General features: G+C 33.5%; 1 long non-coding RNA gene across 1 annotated transcript; it reads left to right on the top strand.

Moving 5' to 3' along the window:
• Nucleotides 1-267: 267 nt before the first annotated feature.
• On the top strand, nt 268-993 carry LOC123665678. Its single transcript, XR_006745100.1, has 3 exons — nt 268-449; nt 553-642; nt 745-993. It is a non-coding gene; the product is annotated as an uncharacterized LOC123665678 (long non-coding RNA).
• Nucleotides 994-15,946: the final 14,953 nt, after the last annotated feature.

The raw sequence follows: 15,946 nt of genomic DNA, 5'->3' as shown, positions 1-15,946 counted from the left end.
CATCAGTACACACAATTAAAAATGGTTTTAAAAGATTTCTATATTTGTGCATGCTATATGATTTTTTTTGATACAAATAATTAGAACTTTTTTTTACATAACTATAGGTGCCATCAAAAATTACTACTGGCTTTTCAACACCCTCAAAGCTTCCAAACAGTGAGTTGGGTATTGTTAGATTTCTATCTATTATTTGTTGCCTGTTTATATGATTTAAACCTAGATTGGCTGGTACAAAATACTCTGTGAGTAATTCTCTTACATTTTGTAACCACTTTTCTACACTTCGCCTACTCACTTTTAGCAAAATTGCCAATCTTTCAGTGGAATCGCCAGTTCTGAGTTTCATAAGATAAGCAGCCAAAGCTAATGTTGCATTTGGAATTTCTAACAACTGAGGAACTTCAGTCCACATCTGATGGAACTGAGCTTTATTCAATCCAGTCCATGTATGTACAATATGGTCTTCCATATCATTTATATTTTCAAAATGAAGTAATCTACCATCTAAAACTTCTTTTAAAGACATCATGTCTTGAATGTGTTTTGCAGTAAAAGACTGTACATAATTGGACCTTAAACTGTCAAGAAAATCCCATGCTTCGATAATCAAATGTTGACCACAAAGACGGTTATTTTCAGGTATGTAATATTTATATTGGTTAAGTAACATTTTTCTAGTAGAAAGTGGAACCCTATATCTGTCTGTTCTGTGGCATCTTTCGATAAAGCATCTACTTTCAGTTTCAGAAGCTCTCATGTATTCTGGCAATACAATAGTAGGTTCTGGTTGGTTGCCTCTAACTTCATCATTGGGGGACACAGTAGCAGGATTGTCTTCTTGAGACCTGTCTTGTTGAGATGAACAAGACGGGCCTGAGACCATGTGAACAGCAGCTCTGTCTGCAGCCACCCAACAACCATGACACACACGACTTCCTGCTTCTATCTGTAACAAACATACTTAATTAAAATTGGAGTTTATTAAGATAATTAATTTGTTTTTTTTTAATTATTACCTACATCTACAAGCTTTATCTCTTTATCTATACCTTTTATTTACACATTAATAAGTTTGTTTATAATATAATTATATATATTGCTGTGCTAGCCTTATTGGCTATTTATTAAATACCTGGTTAAGCCCACCTTATTATTTTAATTAGTTTAAATATTAAAAATTGTGTGAATAATGTGAATTTAATGTAATCAACATGTTAACATGTATGTTTGTTAATATATATATATATATAATTGATAATAATAGTAGTATCATGAGTCCATTACTGTGGTATTACGATTCCTCATGGCTATTTTCATATTGTAGTTTATAATTTCAGTCATTTTGTGGTTAGTACCTACCTAACTTCATTAATCTGTTTGTGCTTACAGAAAATACAATACAAACAATGATAATAATTGTTCTATGGCTTATGACAAAATAATTTCACCAGATATGAGTTTTATTTTATTTTAGCGTACATAAACATTCAATGGAACTTCTCTGTGTATTTAAAATATTGGCAAAGACACATTGTTGAACTTTGCAACATCATTTGGAGTCATATAAGGTTAGGCCATGTTAAGCTAATCTTAAGTTCAGCCAGAGAGTATAGCGTGCCAGCAGACCCAACTTTGTAACTCATGGCTCACTTTTAGGCCCCTCTAACGGAGAAGTAGTACCCAAATATTTTATGACTTGCAGTGAACAACATTTAAATTGCTACTACTTACAGGTAATGGTATAATCCACTCCAGTATGACATTATAAATTCTGGATTCACGGGTTGAATCGCTATGTAGAAGATGACTGGTTTTTGTTGCAAGAGAGTGCCCACAGCGGATGCAGACATTACGGTGGCCAAGTAGTCTTCTTTGGACATCAACATCTGGGCTCTGAGCCAAGTCCCAGCATGCATTGCAAATATAGTCATTACTATTTACCTAAAAATTGCAAAATGTTTTAAATCCTCACAAATACAATAATATTATTAACCCATTTCAATAATAATGAATGACTGAGTGTGCAATGACATTATTTTAAAATTAAACATTTTACAAAAGTTATAATTATATATATTATAAGCCTGCCATTTGGTTAGATAGGTAATAGGTTTTATATACTTACAGACTTATGTGCAAGCCACTGCTGTATCACTGACAAAATTGTTTCATCATCTAAGCGTCTTAGGCTTAGATTATTGCAGTGATTAGTTGCTATCCCACAATTTATACAGCGATCCATGCTTTGAAGTATATTCAATCAAGTCGGTAGAAAAATCCAAAAGAAAAATCTAAGTCAAATACGTAAGCAATCTTCAGTGTCCAGTGTGAAAGCAAGGGTCGTTCAATGGAGGCAGGGTCGAAATCCGTAATTAACAAAGCGGTGGTCGTTGAAAATAGAAAAAAATAGGAAAAACACTCAGAACGCATCGGAATACAGCAAACGAGTAACGGGTTACGGGAGTCGGACACGGGAGGAGTTGTCAGTCAGCTGTCATTAAAAATATGATGTTATTTTAAATCAATACGATATCGATTATCATTTTGGTTTATCAGATATTAATTGATATTTTCGCTATTAACGTAAGTAGCCTTATTTAAATACACTTTATTTTTTAAAACTTCAATTATGCATCTATATACTTTTAGTTAATAAACTAGTGCAAGCAGTTTATTTTTGAATTTTGTAATCGATTATAGTTTAATCGATATCCAATTAATTTGGCAAAAACTATCTTTCTCATTTTTCTCCGCTTCCAGATTCAGAATTGAGCTGATATTTTATATTTTAAAATAAAAAAATATGACCAATTTTTTAAACCATATCTCTTCTTATTACATTTTGGCCCAAAAGTCCCTTTCTCCTTTAAAGCAGGGTTTTTTTTAATTTATTTTTAACATTAAGAAAAGCATACATTACATTATATTTACTTGCAAAAGCACTTAAGCTTGTCCGCAAGTAACAGTCTCACACATCTTACATAAGACTTATAATATATTGCTATAACATTTACAAACTACAGTGATTACAAAATCATATTTATACTACACTTAGATAATTTTTGCTAAACAAAGTTTTGCGTCTACCCTACTTATTAAAAATAGCTTGTCTTTTATTAATTAAACAATACTATCATCGACGGTATGGTCAAAAGACGATTACAAAAAACATACGAGTGTAAGCGAGATAGTTAATTTGTTTTTATTAGCTCAGAAGTAGCTAGCAGTATACAGGTTGTTATGGTAAATTAGTTGTTTAGGTGAAATTGAGGGCAACGTCTAGTTATCTTTATAGTTGACTAGCTGTACCCTGCGCGCGTTGCTACGCTATTTTTTATTAATTTTTTTGGTCGTACCAACTCCGAAAACTGTGGGCTCGTGCGCAACATTTTGCTAAAGATCATGACATGATCAAATGCATAGTTTACGATTCTATAGAGGACATACAGACAAACATTTCTTTATATAAATATACTAGCTGTGCCCGCGGCTTCGCCCGCGTTGAAATCAGTTTGTCACAAAGTTTTCCCGGCAAACTTCCAGTGAAACTCTCATCAAAATCGGCTTTGCCGTTCCGTAAACCTTCCTCTTGAAGCCCTCTATCCATTTGTGAAACCGCATGAAAATCCGTTAAGTAGATTTTGAGGGAATCGGTCACATACGTTTTTGGGAACTTTGTTTTATAATACACTAACTATTGCCCGCGACTACTTCCGCGTGGTTATGAAGATATGCATTACTATTAAGATGCTTAACGCAAATTATTTTTTTATTTCAGTCACTTGAAATGCTTATCACTCTGAGTAACTTTTTCAAAGGCACAATTTAGTATAATTTAATAGTTATTTTTATAAAACCTCTCTATACACCACATTTTTAGTTTTATTTTCAGGCTGAAGTATGAATAACCTATCAGGCGAACTTGTTGCTACTGTATATGTTTCATACAAACTATCAACCCCAATTAAACCCCCTTAGCGATGGAATATCGCAAAATCCGTTCTTAGCGGACGTCTACTAACTATAATCTACCTCCCTGCCAAATTTCATCTTTGTCCATCTTGGATGGATGGACCATCCAGCGGTTTTTGAGTTCTCGTGATGTCAATCAGTGACCTTTCTCTTTTATATATATAGATTACGATGTATTATTTGGACACTTCCTCGCCATCTATAGAGCATACATTTTAAATTTCAAGTCTTTTACCTTAATAACATATGACTTTCATATAAACTTCCAACCCCCGTTTTATCCCCTTATGGATCGAGTTTCGTAAAATCCGTTCTCAGCGGATGTTTACGCCCTATAAGGAACCTATCTGCAAAATTTCAAGTTTGTAGCTGTTATAGTGTCACAGATATCGTGATGAGTGAGTCAACCTACCATACCCGATTTTAACCCCAAAAGGGAGTTGATTTCTAAAGATACATTATTTGAACACCTTCTCAACATCTATAGAGCATACATTTTAAATTTCAAGTCTCTTACTTCAAAAACATAGGACTTTCATACAAACTTCCAACCCCCGTTTTATCACCTTAGTGGTCGAGTTTCATAAAATTCGTTCTTAGCAAATGTATATGCCCTATAAGGAACTTACTTGCCAATTTTCAAATTTGTAGCTGTTATAGTTTCGGAGATTTCGTGATGAGTAAGTTAACCTACCATCCCCCGTTTTAACCCCAAAAGGGAGTTGATTTCTAAAGATTCATTATTTGAACACCTTCTCATCATCTATAAGGTATACATTTTAAATTTCAAGTCTCTTACTTCAAAAACATGGGACTTGCATACAAACTTCCGACCCCCTTTTTACCCCCTTAAGGGTCGAATTTTGTAAAATTCGTTCTTAGCGGATGTCTACGCCCTATAAGGAGCCTTTCTGCCAAATTTCAAGTTTGTACCGTAGTGGCACCAATGACCGACAAGACCCAATAACCGACACTTTATATTTTGATTCAATAAAATAAGAGTAGGAAAACGATTTCTTAATATAGCAAAACTGTACCATAGATAGCACACTTTTGATTGGCTCCCAGTGACTTTTGAGCGATATCCGTCTTTTTTTTTGAAAATGACGGTGTGACAACTGATTGCGCCTGGAGTACCGGTGAAAATTACAACATTTCTTAGTGAAATCCTTAAGGAAGTGGGTACATTTTTTTTATTAATTATACTAATGTAGTCTAACATATTTGGATTTTATGTTTTTCACGGGTTATTATAAGAACTATACGATCGATTTTTGTTCTAACGAAAGTTTAAGGTTATTTTGATATTAGTATAATGTTGGTGTCGATCACTGGTTTTCATAAACTGACTTTTACCAATAATCGACACGGGTCGATAATAATTTTTGAAAACATTTTTCGTTTGACAAGCGAATGTAGTTCTTCTTACTTTGCGTATTTGGTAGATATTTGAAGTAAACTAAACAAAGTCGAGAGACCAGTAATCGACAAGTGTCGACTATTGGGAAATAATGTGTCGATGATTGGTTCTTACAGATGGTTCCGAAAAAATTGGTGATGAATACTTATTAAACTGTTAATTTTATTTTAACGACCCACTAAGGAGGCCGCGATTTGGCAGATACACATTATAGGTAATAGTCGATAACTGGGAGTCGGTAATTGGTAACTGTCGATTACTGGAGATTCGGTGTCGATGATTGGAGATTTATACACTTTTTCCATTTTTAGGATTTTTTTCTAATCCGGATATAGTTAATAAAAATATTACATCCTATTCTTATATCAAGAATATACCTTACCATACTCAATTGTTACTTTTGGTTTAAAGATGACTAAATGACCTTTAATTTTATAAAGAAGTCCACTATCTCCTTAAAGTGTCGACGATTGGTGCCACTACGTTAACTGTTATAGTTTCGGAGATTTCGTGATCAGTGAGCCGACCTACTATCCCCCGTTTTAACCCAAAAAGGGGTTGATTTCTAAAGATACATTATTTGGACACCTTTTCACCATCTATCTATAGAGCTTACATTTGAAATTTCAAGTCTCTTACGTCAAAAACATGGGACTCTCATACAAACTTCCAACCCCCATTTTACCCCCTTAGGGGTTGAGTTTCGTAAAATCCGTTCTTAGCGGATGTCTACGTCCTATAAGGAGCCTACTTGTCAAATTTCAAGTTTGTAGGTGTTATAGTTTCGGAGATTTCGTGATGAATGACCTTTCGCGTTTATATATATTATAGATATAAAAAAATATATAGAGTAATTGATTCAGCCTGTTTTGTGTTGTGTGTGTCTCATTGATGGCCGTATGTCTCTTTCTAGATGTAGAAGAAGGGTCAGAACCCAATCCACCATGCAGCGCCACTGCGGGATGGCGGATATACTATGAGTAACGATCTCTATCAGGTGTATATGATAGCAACAGGGACCGACTACTTTACGTGCTCTCCGAGGCACCGTAAGAGTACACACAAGAACAGACACCCAGACCGTTAATAAATCCGTTTTTACAAATACAAATATTTAGTACGGACGGAAATCGAACATAGGATCGCTGATGTTTGGGCGCGTACTCTAATTTATCTTTATATTCAGTACAAAATCGACAGAAATAAAACAAACTAGCTTTCAGTAAATGTGTGTATTAAATCTCACGCTCGTAGACGCCATAACTTATCTCGTTTCAGTTGCTTGTTGTTTCTGGACTCGTAAAGTGAACCAACGATGTTGTTCAATGCTATTGCCGGTCAAGAGCACTCGGCGAGAATCCAGGTTTCAGTCGGTAATGGTATAATCTACCTAAGATGATGTACATAAATAATAAATAATTAATCGCGAAATTTATTATTGAGCGCAAAACTTAAGAACAGCTGGACAATTTTTGCTAATTTGATTTTCGAAATTTTTAAAAGGAGTTTCTTGAGAAAAGGAATAATGATTACAAAACTAACTACTAATGACTTTTGGAAAATTACGCAGAAAATTATAATTTTTTTTTTTTTTTTCGTTTGACAAGTAATAGTTAGGGCAATGTCTGTATGAACAGTAATTTTATGATATTTTAATGTTAAAACATAATTAAAGAAGAACATTCTAGAAATTGTACCGTAATGTTACATGTTTTACTTTTAATGAAAAAATCAACAACGTAACAAATCAACACGACTGAATCGAGATTTCAAACAGTTTTTGTTACAGCACGGAGTATATCGTAGTGAGAATCGCGTCTTTTGTACTGTTTGTCATGTTTGTTGCAAAGCCACGCTCCTTCTGATTTTGTCACTTATTAGATGAAAGATTAAACAACGTAGAGTAAACTATCCCAATGATAATTATTTTCTTATTTGTCAAATATGAGGGTTTTACTCATAGTCAAAATTAGCAAGTTGAACTGGCAGTGGTTTGGTCACCTGTTCCGCAGGACCGATGGCCGTTGGTGCAAAAGTGTCCTGGGGTGGACACCGCGTATTGGAATACGTAGTGTGGGACGTTCTCGCGCCCGTTGGACTGACGATCTACGTAAGATTGCCGGTGGTGGCTGGATGGGGATTACGGAAAATCGGGATGTGTGGCGCGAACTTTGGGAGGCCTATGTCCATTAGTGAACTGCAATAGGCTGAACTGACTGACTGACTGACTTGTCAAATATAACATTTACTTTTAATTATATTCAGTGACGCTGTGTTTTATGCAAGATGTAACAATTTTTTTAACTATTTACAGTTTTTCCGACCTTGCTGATTCTTCTCTGGTCCACATTCCGAATCGGTGGTTGCTTCACGTCAACGATAAATAATTTATTATAGTCTAATATAATTGTAATTTGTATAATGACGTTTTAGAAGTTAAATTTAAGTCTACTTGAACAGGGGAATTTTTGATTAGATTTTGATTAAATTGGTGAACTTATGGACAAACATCAAGACAATTTATTAAATAGCTGTTTGAGTAACAGTTCAAGCGAGTTTTATGAGCAATTCCCTGCCAAGAATCCGACGTAGTTCTTAGTTAAGCTCTTAAATTGATTCGTGAGGTTTGTTTATTTTAGAATTTACTGCTGTTCGCTGTCTATTGGCAATGGAATTTATTTTATATGCCATCGATTTAATGGATATAGCGCCTTAAGTATTGCGCAATTTGGTTTTTAGTTGAAGTTACGAAGGAATTTATATTCTGAAATGTTTATACTACGTACTCTATTCCACTTGTCAGAAGACTCCGTAAGTAACTCAGCCATATAAAAATACTGTGTATTGTTTTATATTTAAATCAAGTCATGCCAGTCATTTAAATATACCTGACTGATTTTAGCTTTGCATTAAGTTACACAGGCAAAACCACGAGGCGCTCCTCATCATCACCATCACTTCAGCCTAATACAGTCCACTGCTGGACATAGCCTCCACATAGGGCCAAAAATGGCGTGAACTCGTGTGTTTTGCCCAAAGTCACCACGCTGTGCAGGCGGGTTGGTGATGAGGCGCTCTTAGTACATTAATATTCTATATTTATTTCCAGGTATTTCTTGACAAAAATAGTCGCAAATTAAAACAAATATTAAGTTAATTTGCAATTCAAAATCAATTTACTCGAATTTTTAAATGTCAATGCCACGTCTGATAAGTTAAGAGTATTAAAACAATGATTTTATTCAAGTTAGAAATTATTTATCATTTGGATTATCATTGGGGAGTACTGGTTCAATATTCAACAAAAATATGGTAACTCTACCGGATCTTGATAAGGTTCAGATAATTGACATAATCGTACGGTTGAAAGTTCCTGATATATTTTTAGGTATTTGTAGCTTCAATATGTAAAGCCAAAGCTGTAATTTTGTCCCGCGAGCCCGTTTTACTCTCTACTCATAAAGTCTCTGATAGTGTAACAAAAATTTACGTAAAAGTTAACATTTATCTATAAGAGGTTCATTTGGTCATTACATGTTCTTTATAAATGTGATCTCAGCATTAAATTATCCTTAATTTATTTGGGTCGTTTGAAAGCAATGCCATAAGTTCATGATAATTCCGCCCATTTTATGTAAATTTCATAATGTTCTCGTGCTGTATAATAAAGTATAAATAAAGAAATATAAATGTAAACATTTTAGCTATGCTTAAAATGGGGACAATGGAGATCATGACACAAGTATGTCAAGTGTAGGTCAAGGGGAAGGTGTCCGCTAAAACAGTGAATTTTCACGACTCTTTTTTTAACTTTTATATTCAAATTGGAACGACTTATTTACCATTTATAGAAACTTTGGAACACAAAATATTTTATATTTTACTTAGTAAGTAGTAATCTGTAAACGTTTCCTACTCAAATTCAAATGTCATTTGTGACCAAGTGTGTATGGGATGTTATTATTGTGATAAATAGACTTACTTAAATCTTAAATACGGGTATTGGCCATTCAGCATTTGGCACTGGCTTTCATGCCGGATATAGTTGTGTGTCTGTTTATAATGGTGGAACAGTTTGTTGGAGACTTTTAAAAAAGTCATTATCGGTTAGAGGTATGACGAATAAATCTTTAAATATATTTTAGATCGGATTTTCTCTCAAAGCAAATTTGCATTAAGATTAGGATGTTTAAATGATAGCCTGCATTAGACAAATAGACATAACTAAAACATTTCCTAGAAGAATAAAAAAAAGAATAAAAAAGTATTGGTTGTCTGTAAAATTGGTTTACGGACGATAGTTTAACGTGACAACGTCATAACAAAACATCTCGGACGCATAGGCTAATCGAGAGGAAGAGAGATAGATGCGGCGCAAGTCAAGTCAAAACTTTCAAACAAATTCGGACGTTCGATATCCGCGTATAAACAAACCGACGGTATTAATTAAAAGAGTAACTGCGGAAGTTCTTCCCTGTTCTTGTCTGCAGAATCTACATTCCAAATCGGCGGTAGTTTCACTAAAGAAAAGTAATGTAATTATATTATGTAAGCCTAGTTGAATATAATAATTTTTAATTTTCGTTTTTAATTGAGTCTACGCTTTCATGGGACTTTTACCGCGCTTGACATTTTAAAACTTCAGATATTTCGGCGACATTGCAGACACCATGGTAACAAGCGAGAAAACTTTAAAGCTTGTTTTTATTATAAATGGATATATTTATAATATCATTATTTGGTGTTTAACCTATTGCACAATTCGTTATTATTACAATTCACAATTTTTAATTTAATATTTTTTTTTTATTTAGGTATTAAATTAGGGCAACAAACAAGCGTACTGCTTAACTGATGATAAGCGATTACCGTAGCTTATGGACGCCTGCAACATCAGAAGCATCGCAAAACGCGTTGCCGACTCTAACCGTAAACCCTCCCCGGGAACTCTGACTAGTGGCTACCTTACTCGCCACAGGAACACAACACTGCTTGAAAGCAGTATTATTTAGCTGTGATCTTCTGTAAAGTTGAGGTACTTCTCCAGTCGGCTACTCCAGATTTTGGTCAGGATATTTCCCACTCTGCCCTACCTCGATGAATATAAAAGTATCTAGTAATCCCACCATTTTTCTGTAATAGAATTACATAAAATAGACTAAATTTTAAAACAAAAGACAACTCCCTAATTGTAGAGTTTATTCTGTTTGTAAAGAACAGTCTTATCCCCTTCTATGGCGTCTAAGGTTTCATGGGGAAACCACACAAATTTCGTTTACAGTTATGGTCACACATTTACGTATCAAAACTGTTTATCTACTTTCATTTCCATGGTTTATAGAAACAGGTTTAAAGTTATGGCAAAACAATTTTTTATTACTCTTTAATTGACATCTAAAAGGAGGAGGATCTCCAATTCACTGTAAGCATTTTTATCCTTTAGAATAAGGATACTGGATACCCCAGATGTCTCCTTGAATCAATTTTTTTTTACATAGAAATTTTTAAATGAACCTTAAATTTCTCAATTCGTTAAATCCCTAAAAAGTTCAACTACTTCCATTTATTACACTTTATCCGTTGAGCCCTCTTAAACCATCAATTGACCTTTATTTAACCTTTAGTATATTGGATAATAAAGAAGACTAGATCGTCAGATTAAATCAATATTGTGACCGAGCTTCTACGTCTAAGATATTGGAACATACGAAATTGTATTCGGTATGGAAACGCTGCTGGTACAAGTTCGTTACTTATTACTACTTGTACAATACAAAGATAAAAATTTAAATCTACTTTATAATTACAATGAGTAAAGACGCACATATAATAAACATTATATATGAATATTTTGTAGCTTTTTTTTTCTTGCATAATATAATTTCGGCAGTTGAAAAAATAATAATTATATACGCATTATTAGAGATAAATCAACAATTAATTGTCAGATCTCGATTAAATTAAATTGCGACCACACGACAAACACCAGCTTTCGAATAAAATAAGTCTTCAAAATCGGTACACCCGGTAAAACGTTTTGATTAAACACATAAAAAAGATACAGTCGAATTAAGAATCTCCTTTATATTGAATCGGTTAAAAATAAATACAAAAAGGCTCCTTTGTTTGAAGAATATCACCACTTGTATTTTTACACTTAGGCCAGGTTTTATTTGTGGGTCAATTTAGTAATGGTCCAAGGGATGACGTCACAGCCACAAACCAGAATGCAGGCTTAAGATATTTTAAGATCGTCCGACTGAGACTCACACTGTAATTCCAATTACAAAAAAAAAAAAAAACTTGAATAAGGTTTAATGCTTTTTTATTTTTCGATCTTCGTGTACTGTTCTTTGTCTGTGCGTGGTTTCTAAATAGAATTTAAAAAAAAAAAAAAAAACAGATTCATTTTATTTATGTGATTGAATGAGGGATGTTAATAGAAATTTTAACGCCTTAAATGGCTTTCATAAGTGCCAAAATAGTACAGATGATTCCGCTAATGTCATGCTTTATGGACATTGACAGACGATGGATAGTATTAATTGTGTGTCAATTAATTGAATGATTGATTATTGGATTGAATGATTGTTTGGTTGATCATTTGGTTTTAGCATTTGTTAATTATTATCTTATGTATACCTACTTTTCGACTATTTGTCAAATTAGATTTGTTGTACATTTAGTTGCAATTGTGAATGACGTTTAGCGATTGATAACTGCAGTACGTCGTCTCGGAGGACTTTATAAATGCTCATACAGACAGACATCTAAATAAACATGTAAATAAAAACTAAAATACACACAATCTTTAATTACATATAAATAAATATAAGCTTATTTTTATATTCATAGTAGGAACATATCCGCCAACGCGCAATGGAGCAGCGTGGTGGATTAAGCTCTAATCCTTCTCCTACATGGAGAAAGAGGCGTATGCCCTGCGGTTGGATGTTAGAAGCTGAATGGGATGCGATGCGAATGCGAATCTTATTTTTTGATACAAGAATTAAAGAACGAAAGGAAAATAAAGCAAAAATAAAGTTTCTTAAAATTATTAGCAGATTAAAGGAAATTAATCAAAATGACTAATGCAAGTAAAGGCTTAAATTGATCGACCTTATTTAAAGTATCATTATGGTCGATGACTTATATTTAAAAAAAAAAAAATAAATAAAATAAAAATCGAGTTTTGTAACTCAGTTTACAATCACACTTTAAAAATAATTTATTTACATTCTGGGATATACAGCAAAAAAATTAGTTTATATACGTAACGAACCTTAATAACTACGAGTAAATAAAAAAAATATAATAAATTAAAAGTAAAGAAAGTATCGAAAAACTGTAGGTCAACGACCTGTCCACTCTCGTACATATTTTTTAATTAATTATCACGATGCACACCTTAACACAACTAAACACAATTATAAATAACAATAATTAATAATAAAAATAACCTTTTAATTTTTTCCACTGCACTTATCTCTCGAAAAGTTTTATTTTAACGTTTTGACTTTGGTTAAAAACTGCAGACGCGGCCCGGCTCCACGGCCGGCGGGAAACAACTCAACAAACTAGTTTGCTGTTTGTCCTTTACTTGGCTTGCATTCAAATTTACTAACGTTAGAGCGAGTGAGGAATACATTGTAACCCTCTTCCCGGCTTTCTAAGAAACTTTATAATGTTTAAAACGTGATTCATTGAAGTACTACGATGGAATTCTATTCAATATTCAAGCAGCGTTTGGTTTTGGTAATCAATATATAACTAGAAATACTTGTATTACATAGTTGTCATCGAATAAGTCTAGACACATTATGCAATGTAATTAATTATTTACCAATATACCCTAGCTTTCCACTGCGGTTTCGCCTGTGTAGACAACAGAATTCTGGCTGTTCCCGTGTTCCATTTTGGCATGTTAAAACAAAGTTTATCAAGTTTATAGCACTCATTGCAATGATAACGTAGCTAAACTACCTAGTTAGCGAACGTTCTACCGGTCAAAGAATTTTTAAAATCCCTTAAAAAAATTCAGTTCGCATTCAGCCTGTAACATCCCACTGCTGGGCATGGGCCTCTTTCTCCATGTAGGAGAAAGATTGGACCTTAATCCACTACGCTGCTCTACAGTGGGTTAGCGGGTGTTCCCTAGTAACGATCGTTATGACGTAGCTATAACAATCGGAACCGATGACTTAACGTGCTCACCGAGGCACGGTGGGGAAATCCACAAGGATAAACATCCAAACCGGGAAGAAATATTCATACAAATACAAATATCCACCCCGAGCGGGAATCGAACACGCAAACTGTCTGTGTTTTAAGCGACACACCAGAGCAGTTGCTGTTTTGTTGGTTTTTGAGCTTATCTATCGCAAACAAACAAAAAAACAAATTCCTCTTTTATATTTTATATTTGTACTTGATACACTTAACTTTGCGGATTTCCTCTTCAGTTTAATGTTTTACAATTATTTGTTATTCTGTAGTAATTAGTAAATATTCCGTTTCTTATCTATGTAGGCGTATTTTTGTATCAATATGATTTTAAGAATGCCTCGAAAGAGTTTAAGTATACCAGTTTAATTATAGGTTAGTAACTTATTACAAAACAAGGTATTTTGACCGAAAAACGAATGTACAAAAATATAACACCAGGTTCAAATAAATTATGGTCTGTAGATGATAGTTGGCTGTTTTGACTGTAGCATTTAACCTGTTAATAAGTATAATATATGTTGTTAACATATAATAGAATAAATTATAGTTTAAAAAAAACTATAAAACCCCGCTTTTATAGCTTATCGAACTAAAAAGTAGAAAATAATTTTTAATTACAAAGAGTTTATATTACAGTAGTAAAAGATCGAACAATCTATACATATAATAAAATTGTGTTTGCTCGCAAACGAAAAAAAAACCGACTTCAATCACATCGACAAGTAATACAACGTAGATCGACGAAAAAATAGTCAAGCAACTACGCGTTATCAAAGATTACTCAAAAATTAGTTATCAGATCTCGATAAAATTTATATGTGACCACACGATAAACATCAGATTTCGATTAAATTAAAAATTATCAAAATCGGTACAACTAGTAAAAAGTGATTGCGGATTTTCGAGAGTTTCCTTCGATTACTCTGGGATCCCATCATCAGATCCTGGTTTCCTTATCATGGTACCAAACTACGGATATCCCCTTTCCAACAAAAAAAGAATTATCAAAATCGGTACATCCAGTAGAAAGTTATGCGGTATAATACAACGTAGGTCGACGAAAAAAGCGTCAAGTAAAAACGCATTATTAGATATAACTCGAAAAGTAGTTGTTAGATCTCAAATAAATTTAAATGGGACCAATTGGCACACACCACCTTTCGATTAAAACAAAATTTGTCGAAATCGGTCTACCCGGTCAAAAGTTCTGATGTAAAATAAAAAAAAAAAAAAAAAAAAAAAAAAAAAAATACAGTCGAATTGAGAACCTCCTCCTTTTTTGGAAGTCGGTTAAAAATGGCAGGAAAGTCAAAACTGTACATTGAATATTTTTTTAAAAGAATACTTGGGTGTGATCTACAATCGATGCCGAAGCCAAAAATATAGTTTTTAGAATTTTTGTCTGTTTGTCTGTATGTATGTCCGGGATAAACTCAAAAAGTACTGCATGGATTTACTTCAAATTTGGCACGAATATTATTAAGAAGTCGAGTCAACATATAGGCTACATAATATCACGCTATCACCTACGTGGAACGAGCAGTGAACCTTTATTTCTTTAACGCATTCTGTAACAACGTGTAATCTAACGACGCACATTTGAATGTTGTTGTTATTATGTTAATAAACATGCCATAAGCTAGCTTCACACTATAAATAAAGACATTCTGTAGTATATTTAGTATCAGCATTGCACCCGTGCGAAGCCGGGGCGGGTCGCTAGTCAATCATAATTAATTACTTCAAAATAAAATTATAATAAAATTTAACTTATTAAGAGAATAATTCAATTAAGAGTAAGAAGCGTGGGGTGCTTGATATATTAAACAATTATTCTACTTGGAACTATCTATGTGCGGAGGGTTATAAAAACATAGTAAAAAGTTATGAAAATATAGTAAAATGCAACTTTTTAGTTCGATTAGCTATAAAAGCGTAGTTTTTTTAAAAACTGTAATTTTTATTTTTATTTTTTAGTTTGATTTTTCAATTAGTTACTTGCGGACATATGACAGTTTTCCATTATTAATATAAACAATAAAAGAATAACTATTCCGCGCGGAGCGAAGCTACGAACTTACGCTATGCGAAGCGGGCGGGAAACAACTAGTAGTAAACAAGGTAATAATTGTGTTTGCAGGCAAACGAAAAAAAAACCGACTTCAATTACATCGACAAGTAATACAACGTAACGAAAAAATAGTCAAGTAGTTACGCGCTAGCTTTATCTCTCTTACTTCCTTACAGCGGATCCACGAAAGAATTTATTAATTCTGGCGGTCGTAATAAGGGTATTGGGAAACTGTTATTGAATGATTGCATTGT

This window comes from Melitaea cinxia, chromosome 24, assembly GCF_905220565.1.
Source record: "Melitaea cinxia chromosome 24, ilMelCinx1.1, whole genome shotgun sequence".
In the NCBI taxonomy this organism is placed as follows: domain Eukaryota; kingdom Metazoa; phylum Arthropoda; class Insecta; order Lepidoptera; family Nymphalidae; genus Melitaea; species Melitaea cinxia.
This window is presented reverse-complemented; position numbering and strand designations above follow the sequence as displayed.